At 40.8% G+C, this 9,333-nt stretch overlaps 1 long non-coding RNA gene across 1 annotated transcript; it reads right to left on the bottom strand.

The window, feature by feature from the left end:
- Window positions 1-2,226: 2,226 nt before the first annotated feature.
- On the bottom strand, window positions 2,227-8,353 carry LOC146310435 (uncharacterized). Its single transcript, XR_014772332.1, has 3 exons — window positions 8,148-8,353; window positions 4,882-5,073; window positions 2,227-2,494 (listed from the first exon to the last, which is right to left on the bottom strand). It is a non-coding gene; the product is annotated as an uncharacterized LOC146310435 (long non-coding RNA).
- Window positions 8,354-9,333: the final 980 nt, after the last annotated feature.

Below are 9,333 nucleotides of genomic sequence, written 5' to 3'. Positions count from 1 at the left end.
TTGCAGTCGCTTGAGGTGACTTCTGGCAACATTTTTGAAGTCGCGAGGAAATAAATTGGACATGTTGGACAGTTTTGAGTGAAAACCAACACTGGGAAAGTGTACGTGTAGGGGGTTTCAGATGAAAAATGTTGAATTAAATTAGAAAAATTATTCCCCACTCTGCTGATGCACTGTGACATAAATAATAAGGCGATGTTCAGCTTTCTGAGCGAGAGTAAATAATGTCAGACCTTTTCTATTTATGGCTCTTGATGTTGGTACTGACTGCATTCCCTGAGAAATGTGATGAAATATGTAAGATACTCTTGTCAAAATGTCTTCAAGCACAGGATGAGATAAATTTTCCCAGGTAGCAGGAGGCTGTTCTCTCTCATGTCATGCATAATTCTCCGCGGACAGACATGGAAGGAGGGGTAGGTGGGGTGGTGGGGTGGTGCAGTTTGCTGCAGCCACCGTCGCTTGTTCAGACACTCAAGAGGCTATTTGTTATTCCTGGTCTGTGAGAGCAGGACTGACATTTCCCATTGGCAGTGGAAGCACATCTAGCGGTGCCCTCTGCCCCCGTCATCTCCCGCGGTTTGCTCAGCTGAAATGGGACAAAGCTCGCGGGGGCTTATGGAGATTCATGGGGGAGTTCCCGCCGAGGGTTTCGCTGACAGGAGAGCAGCGGTACTGTGGGACTGTGATCGCCTCCAGAGACTGGTGGATCACCTTATTACATACATTTACACAGGAAATAGGAGCATGAAGGTAATAATATTTGAAGCCAGCAGGCGAGTTAAAACTTTTCTATGCTGCCATTCCATGCATTCATACAGGCTGAAGAAATGAAATATTACAGCTGCTTGGAGAGAGATGTATGGATTTATGCTTTTCTACACTGTGTTATTGAATGGGTTAAATGTTTTCCCACCACATGATCTGGTTCCTATTATTAGTCCTGATTTTATTGTGTTATTGATCAATATCCATTTTCACATGCATCCTGCTGTATAGCAGCACCTAGTCAGCAGTGGAGGAACTGTTCAGGCACCAGCTGTGTGTGAGTTCTCTTCTAAGTTAGTTAAAATAGATATTACAGAGGCCGAGTAACCAGATTAAAGCAAAATAGTTCTTTTTCACAGCAGCCATATTGATATGAAATAGTGGGGTGAACACAGGCGTGTTTACACAATTTCATGTAAAAATGGCTGTTGTGAAAAATGGCTATTAGCTGCACCACAACTGACCCTTCGCTAAGCTCCGCCCTGCTTAGTTACTGTTGCTATGCCTGTCAAGTTTTCCATCGTTGCACTTGTACAGATGCAGTGTACAGTGATAGAGGCGTCCCACGCTGATGAAGGCCAGATGGCTGAAGACGTTTTATGTGATTTTCCACCAGATGTGGATGATATTGGTCCTGAATGGGACCGTCCGGCATGATACATGTGCGTACCAATTTTCATGCATTTCGGCGAAATGTGTCACAGGGGGCTGCTTTTTTAGAGGGCGTCATGCCAACTGCCAGAAGCTATATCACCATGACTAATGTGTGTGGCAAGTTTCATGTGCCATCCAACATGTTTAGCCCCTCAAAAATGTGATTAAAGAGGGAGAAAAAGAAAGACCCTAATTAAATATTGTGCTGCTGCAGAGTTTTCATGGCGCACATCATTCTCTAGACTTCATAAAATATCTTTGTTTAGTACAGATCCCTGAAAAAAAAACACAATGTGTTTTTCAATGAAAACGAGAACAATGGTGTAAAAATGATCCTTTCCTCTAATATCACAAATCATAGATTGTATCGTAATTACAGTATCTATCAAAATAATTGCAATTAGATATTTCTTTAAAAATGTTCAGTCCTAACATTGTGCCATAATTTATAACAAAGCATCATATTTTATAAGCTCTTAAATGGTTTGTATGCAATAAATGTTATTTGTTAAGTAACTAAAGCTATCAAATCAATGAAGTGAAGTAAAAAGTATAATATTTTCCTCTGAAATATAGTGGAGTAGAAGTAGAAAGTAGAATAAATAGAAAATACTTAGTTTTAGTGCCTTCATCAACTGCCTGCCTTAGACTCAATGTCAATAACTTCAGGGATAAGATGACTGATTCCAACCAGAAAATGTATAGTTTTACAAAAGCACAACCAGTGTACCATTGTTTTTCTTTATTTCTTTACCTTTGACAAATCCAAATTAGATCTCATCAGAATGAGTGTAATGCGTACTAATCCAGAAAATGTATACACAGGCAGTGCAGCATGGATGCTGATGCTGTTCAGGAAATAATCTCTGAGAAAATGAAAAGGCAAACTGAGAATACAAAGTGAAAAAGTCGGGGAATGAAAGAAACTAAAAGAACTCAGACGACTTCAGTAAAAACATCACAGGAGTATTGACTGAGGAGAAGAAAGGCGCTCTGACTGGTTACACGCCCAACTCTGTCTTTTTGGCTTTGGTTGTTTCTTTTCTTTTCTACCTCCATTTCACATCACCTGCTGAGACCAAAAACAGATGTCATTTAAAAAGCAATGGCGACTTAACAGAGGCCATACGTTCACCTGCAACACACAAGGGGGTCACATAAAATAGGATCCTCCTACCAGGGGTCCCTGTGCACTTGATTTCTTGCGTTGTTTTGTGGGCACCAGAAGAAAAAAAAAAGGCCAATTGTGAGTAAAGTAGAACTAAAAAAAATATAAAATGCTCTTTCAATAAGACAAGACTGGATGACCTGAAAAATAGAAGTCCATTTTGCTCAGACAGGTTGAGAAACAGGGTTTAATAGGAGCCCAGCAGCTTATTTTTGCCCCGAGGCCGCCGGCAGGTAAATCTGGCCACGGCTGCAGTGCATCTGAATTTTGATTGACTGATTTAAGGGTCCTGCACCAACCGGTGTCCAGCCTGTGTGGACCTACAAGACATTTGAAGGCAACAACAGCCAACATCATCACATGGCAAATCATTAAAAGAGAAAACATTTCCAAAGACCTCATTTACATAAGAGAGGTGTCCTGTTGTGAGGGATACAGAGCGCACTGTCTGCCACGCATTTTCTCACCAAAACACAAATCCCCTCATTAAGTAAGTGAGTCAGTAACAGATCTGTTGGCAACAATCTAATGATGCAATAGTTAGTACACTGGCCTGAATACATGCAGCCCAGAGTTATAAAACAAGCGTCTTTTAAGGAGGAAGGGATCATTTCTCTGCTTTTTTGCATCAGCAAATAAAATCTAGTCATTATATTTCCTTTCAAGTTGGATAATGTCTCTGTATTTTGTCAAAAAACAGCAGACACAAAATGTTTTGTCTATTCAGGATGCTTGGTTTTGCTTGATATTCTCTAATTTTTCCTTTGAGAGTTCAGTCCAAAATCAGAAATACACAGTCTTATTTTCTTCATCTGGATTGTTTTGGTGTAAGTTGCAGAGTTTGGGAGATATCATCCATAGAGATGTCTGACTTTTCTCAAATATAATTGAACTAGTTGGCGCTCGGCTTGTGCTGGTCAAAGCTCATTGGTGGTAACATTACATCTCTGCTTGGAGGGATGTCATTGACGTTTACATCCCGCGTTTCGAGCACAAGCCTCCCGACCGTGAGTAGATGCACGCTTCCTTCTGCTCTTTGATACAGTTGCTGGGTGTTATTTGGTAGAAGTTTCAGAAATAGTGGCTATAGAGATGTCTGCCTTATCTCTAATATAAAGGATATTGATGGCACTCAGCTTGTGGAACTCAAAGCACCAAAAATCAATTTGAACAACTCAAAAGCAAGGTCTCTTTTCAGGAATCATGACCCAGTTACTCAAAATAATCTTGCTGTAAGCAATTTCACGTAGGAACAATTTTCTTTTACTGGACTACACCCACCAACTGTATCACTGCATTAGCTGCCAGAGTGGTGCTAACATTACAGCTCAGCCTAGGAGGACAGCTAGGGCTGTCACAATAACCACAATTTCAAATTATTTAATACTGCCCAATTGACAATCCAACCACAGGGGATGTCAAGCAGCCACAACAACCTAAATAAACCCCTTTTTCTGTAGACAAACATTATTGTTTAGGAATTTTCCAATTTTAGGTTTCATAATAGGGCCTTGGAATCATTGAGAGGCCCACACTGATTCTGTACAGACATAGTGTCTCCCTTCTGGACAGTAGATGCAGCTGTCTTCTCCCTTTACATAAATAAGGGAACAATTTGATCGCGTTGCTATGGTGGCTGATGTTGGACAGGTGTTTGTCTTGTCCCTCTGAATGAAGAAGACGTAACTGATCTGGTTTGGATATCTCTGACCCTGAGCTAATGGGAACAGAGGGTGCTGAGTTGTGCTCTCAGACCTCGTCTAGTCATAATTCCCATTTTTGGATTTTAAGACCAACAGGCTAATAATATGTACGATCACTTGTTTTCCAGGACCACAAGTGTCACTTGAAATGTTCACATCAACCAATGGGAGCAGACTGGCTGACCAGTTCTTACTCACGTAATTACCATCGCTGGTTGTTAATTTTGGGTGATTTTTGTGATTTTGCTCATTCAATGGTCTGCATGAGTGAAAGACACTGTTTCGTGAGGGCCAGAGGACAGTACATCATCGCTCATGTGATAAAACTTCGGTTCACTTCAAAGGAAAAATGAATTTTATATGAACAAAAAAGGCTGTACACATTAGATTTATTATTTCATAAAGGACATTAAAAAGTTGAATTTTTTTCGGTAATGAATTCATGATTTTGGGGTGAACTGTCCCTTTAATCTTCCCACTCTCTTTTCTTTTTCTCAGTTTTGTTCAACACAATATAGTGTCACTCAATTTTCTGTAACTTTCCCTCCATACCTGCGTGAAATGTATCAGTTCAAGTGTCTGACTAACCTCTCAGCTGCTGCCTTGTAGATGGAGCTCATCCAGCTGCACCGCCGTAGGTGGACTGACACATCTCCTCTTTGATTACGCGGATGTTCTGCATAACATCAGCGCCGTGTCAAGAGCCACGACTCCGGGGCGGCTCGAGCGGGGCTGCTAAAAGTTCCCGTTTCCGGAGCCGTTATTAGCGCCCCTTTCCATCTGTCCGTGACAGTGAGAGAAAATGTGATGACAAAACACAGCATGCTTTAAAATGTTGTACAGCTAAAAAGTTTGAACTATTGTCGCCGTGGGTTGAATTATGCATGCAATTCATTATTCATGCACACTCATAAATGCATTATTCAATCTGCAAAAAAGTCTGGTGTTCATTCGCACAATTATGGCTTTGGTTGAACACTGACATTTTATAAAACAGCTCATGAATGGTTAGCCACCAATACCGGTGGCCCGGGGTAACCAGTCATCTGCAATCATCTGGAAATCGACATGGTTCTCTTTTCCCTCGGCTGAACTCGTCTCACCACACTTAAACCATGAGCTCTGGTAATGAGCTCACATCTCTTCTCCACCATTAGTTACAGTCCCACAGGCCAGGAGGTGCTGGTAGCATGACAGGAAGACGTCTCCCTCGGGACCTCTGATCAATACGTCGGACAGCTGTCCCTCATCTTACACACCCTCAGGGCAAATCCAAGGTCAGACAAAATGTGTCTACTACCAAATAAATCTGACAACAAATGAGTCCCATGGTGATTTGTACCAAGATGGATTTACTGCCGTCCAAAACTGTGTTGGTGCAGGCTTGTTCATAGTCACTGATGGGTTTACAGAAGTGGAATCTAGTTGAAGCTGACCAGAAGTTTCTTTTTCAAGCACAAATCACATTGTTTTACATTTAAAAAAATGGATAGAACTGTGATGTTTAAGGTAGAATATGCAGGATTTTTTGCAGGTCAAGATAGCTGATTGTTGAGTCTGATTTCCAGGTCTTCAGACACAGGTGCTTTGGCTTGGTGAGTGTCCCAATACAACACAGTAATGAGAAATAGGGCAGCACACTAATTTGAAATTTTATGGAAACTGCAATATGACTTTATGCAATTTTCAAAGTACAGGAGGTGCAATAATTTTTAAAAGCAAAATGTGTACAAAAAAATCACATCTTCATTTGGTACAAAAAAATACCATACCATAGTCACCATAGTTATATATATATATATATATATATATATATATATATATATATATATATATATATATATATATATACACACACATATATACGTGACAAGTGCTTCCCTAGATGGCTGTTTTACAGGAAACATGTCCGTAATAAGCACTTCGTCAGCTGTTTCATGGAAACTTTCAGTCAGATAGAGAAGCCACCACAGAAGGAACGGTGTATGGATGATGAGAAAAAAGAGGTTTCAGGAGAAATTAATCAACTATTTCTTTGTGGACCTCGGGGGAAAGAAAGTGATGTCTTATCTGATTGCAAGGTAATTCGTTAAATGCCATTATGAGACGGATCACAAATCCAAAGACAGGTTCACCGCCCTCAGTCATATACTGCCTCCCTAAATTGGCACTCAGTCACCACAACTTTGAGAAGCCCTGCTTTAGTTTGGGAATTGAGTTCAGATTCGACACACAATAAGAGCAGTAAACTGACTTCACAGTTCAGCAGTAAGGAGGAACTGTCAGGGGGGAGCTTGGGGGAGGGGGAGGGGGGGTGTTTCAGTCTGTCACGCTGTAACGCTGACCAGGACCAGGTTAGTCTGGTGGGATAAGTTTCCATGGTAACTTGAGCCAAACTGAGGAGCTCATCATTAACTGGAAAAACTTCTCATCGCCGTGGATGCCCCCCCACGCCCCCACCCACCAGGGGAGCAAGAACTCATGCTCCATCACCTCCATCATGGCCGACTCTCACTCAGCTGTTACTGCGAGCACTGAGACTGGATGTGAGCCACAGTCTAAGTGCAATATTTATATACTTGCTATTAAAAACAGCTCTTTTTAGATGCTGCATTCTCTGTTTTACTAGTGCACTCATGACATAACATGATTGGTATGCAGCCGAGGCTACTTCAGAGAGAAACAAAAATCGCCAGGTGAATGCATGATGGAGAGTCGACTCGTCCTACAAAATGACCAAGACAACAGAGGCACTTTGGGGGACACTGGGAGCGTCTCACCTGACTTGTCAGCCTAAATCACAAAGCAGTGCTGCAGCCCCGCAGAGCGTCCTCCTCCCCTCTAATTCAGACGTCATAAATTCACTCCATTTTCCAAATTAAACTCAGATATGCTATATGATCACTGGCAGGCAGGTGCACTCAATATTCAGGAGAAAAAAACATGAATATAAAAAGCAAAAACAAAGCCAGCCACAACGTCTTTGTACATCTATTAATCTTATTTAAAGGAGCAATATGTAAGACCCTAGTGTTCAAAAAGGAGTACTGCAGTCCAAATAGCAAGTCAGAGCCACAAAAGACATATTAAATGTGCTGAATCCTAATTTAATATATGATCTACAGTTGAAGTGTGTTGTCCCACCCCCTGTATCTTCCTCCCCAGTCTCTGCTGACATCATGGTAATTTTATGATTTAGCACAATAAAAATATTAAATATTTCTCTTTTAATATTGTATATGAAAAGTCATCTTAGAAGACGTCCTTTCACTTCACTTCTTGTTTGTTTTATGTCACAATATACACTCATTTAACAGATTTTTTCTTTAAGTAAACAAACTGCATACTTTCACTTTATGTATAACCACTGTATGTAACAGTGGTTATTACCATCAAACCCCAGCAAAGCTTTTTCACAGCGGACATTTTGACTTGTGGAAGCAGGGAACTCACAGGTGGAACTAATAAGACCAATGATGGCGCAGCACAAAGCACATGATACAGTGGACAGCAGCAGTTAAAGTTATTGACCCACCTGAGCTGCTGTAACATCACGTCTCCTGTGGAAAAGGCTGAATAGTATCTGGTTTCAGCCTTGTGTTGTGTAGGGATCTATGAAGCTAAGCTTAAGATTTACTCAGAGGAGTAACACAAGGGACAGTACAATGGGTGATTTTTTTTTTTCCAGGATAGCAAAAGCATGACCAGCCCTACCAAACCCAATCTCACTCCTCTTACCAAAACCTAACCAACCCAAGCCAACAAAGACAACGAGTACAGGCCGGTCAGAGCAGCGCAGGTCGTGAGCTCGCCATCCCAGAGGGAAGATATAAATGTGTACGTTGCCATCTGACCTGGCCTGGAACCCGGCAGCTGGCTGGGGCCTTTTCTGTGCAGGTTCTCTCTGGGCGCTCCAACTTGCTTCCACGGTCCAAAGACAAAGCAGGTTAATAGACCTTTTTCACAGCAGCCATTTTGACACAAAATAGCAGAGTAAACACAGGTGTTACCAATGATACTAATTCAGGTCAAACAGAGTCAGAGTGCTGCTGCTGCGCATGTTGGCTCACTGGAAAGACTCTGCTAATTAGTATCATTGGTAACACCTGTGTTTACTGTACTACTTCATATTAATATGGCTGCTGTGAAAAACTTGTTAGTAGCTCTAAATTGCCCATACCTGAGCACTGGTTGTTTGTGTCTGTAAGCCCTGTGATGAACCAACGACCGGTCTAAACCCTGCATCCCAACCGATGTTGGTTGGGATCAGCTCCAGCTTCCTGCGACCTGCCAAAGGATAAGTGGTTGGACCAGGGGTCAGCAACCTGTGGCTCCGACAACTAAATGTTAACACTTTAGTTTTCATTTATCTTTGCTGTAGACCTAAAGTTAGTCTTGTGTAAATATGTGTAGCCTATACACCAACAAATAAAAGAAAATATTGTAATATTTTATTAACTAAAATGTGCCCATGTATTCAGCTCAACACCGTTTCATCTAAATGTTGCCAGTGGCTACTCTTGAGTCTCCCAAGCCTAGCTACAGATACCAAATGGTGGCAGAAATTGTTCTTTTTAAAAGGGCTACAGAATTGTTCAAGACATTTGATAGTAATATTTAATAAATTTGTTAAACAAAGTTTAGCAGCATTCCCACCTTCTTTTAAACCAGGAAGTGACACAGGAGTCCTTGCAATAAACATTTCATACAAAGGAGTTTAAAAACAGATGATTGTAAAAGCACATCATTATACCTATAGGATTAGGAGATATTGTTAGTTTTAGATTTTGAAGGCTTTTAAAACATTTTGTTTGAAGTTGTGAATTCTTGTCTGGGATAAGGATGTTTTCTGACAGAGCAAGTTCAAAAATTAATTAAATTAAAGCAGACCAAAACATTTCATATAGATATAAAGCCTTAAAGAATACACCAAAAACCAAAAAATTGGAATTAGTTTTGGTATTACTAATTTTCAAGGTTTTTTTTTTGTAGGACATGATGAAATGAGTCAAACACGACAATATGAAATGACAAACTATC

The sequence above is a fragment of the Lutjanus erythropterus genome, chromosome 18 (genome assembly GCF_056507025.1).
Source record: "Lutjanus erythropterus isolate fLutEry1 chromosome 18, fLutEry1.hap2, whole genome shotgun sequence".
Taxonomy (NCBI): Eukaryota; Metazoa; Chordata; class Actinopteri; order Lutjaniformes; family Lutjanidae; genus Lutjanus; species Lutjanus erythropterus.
The sequence above is the reverse complement of the archived record's forward strand: the minus strand, read 5'-3'. Positions and strand labels throughout refer to the sequence as shown.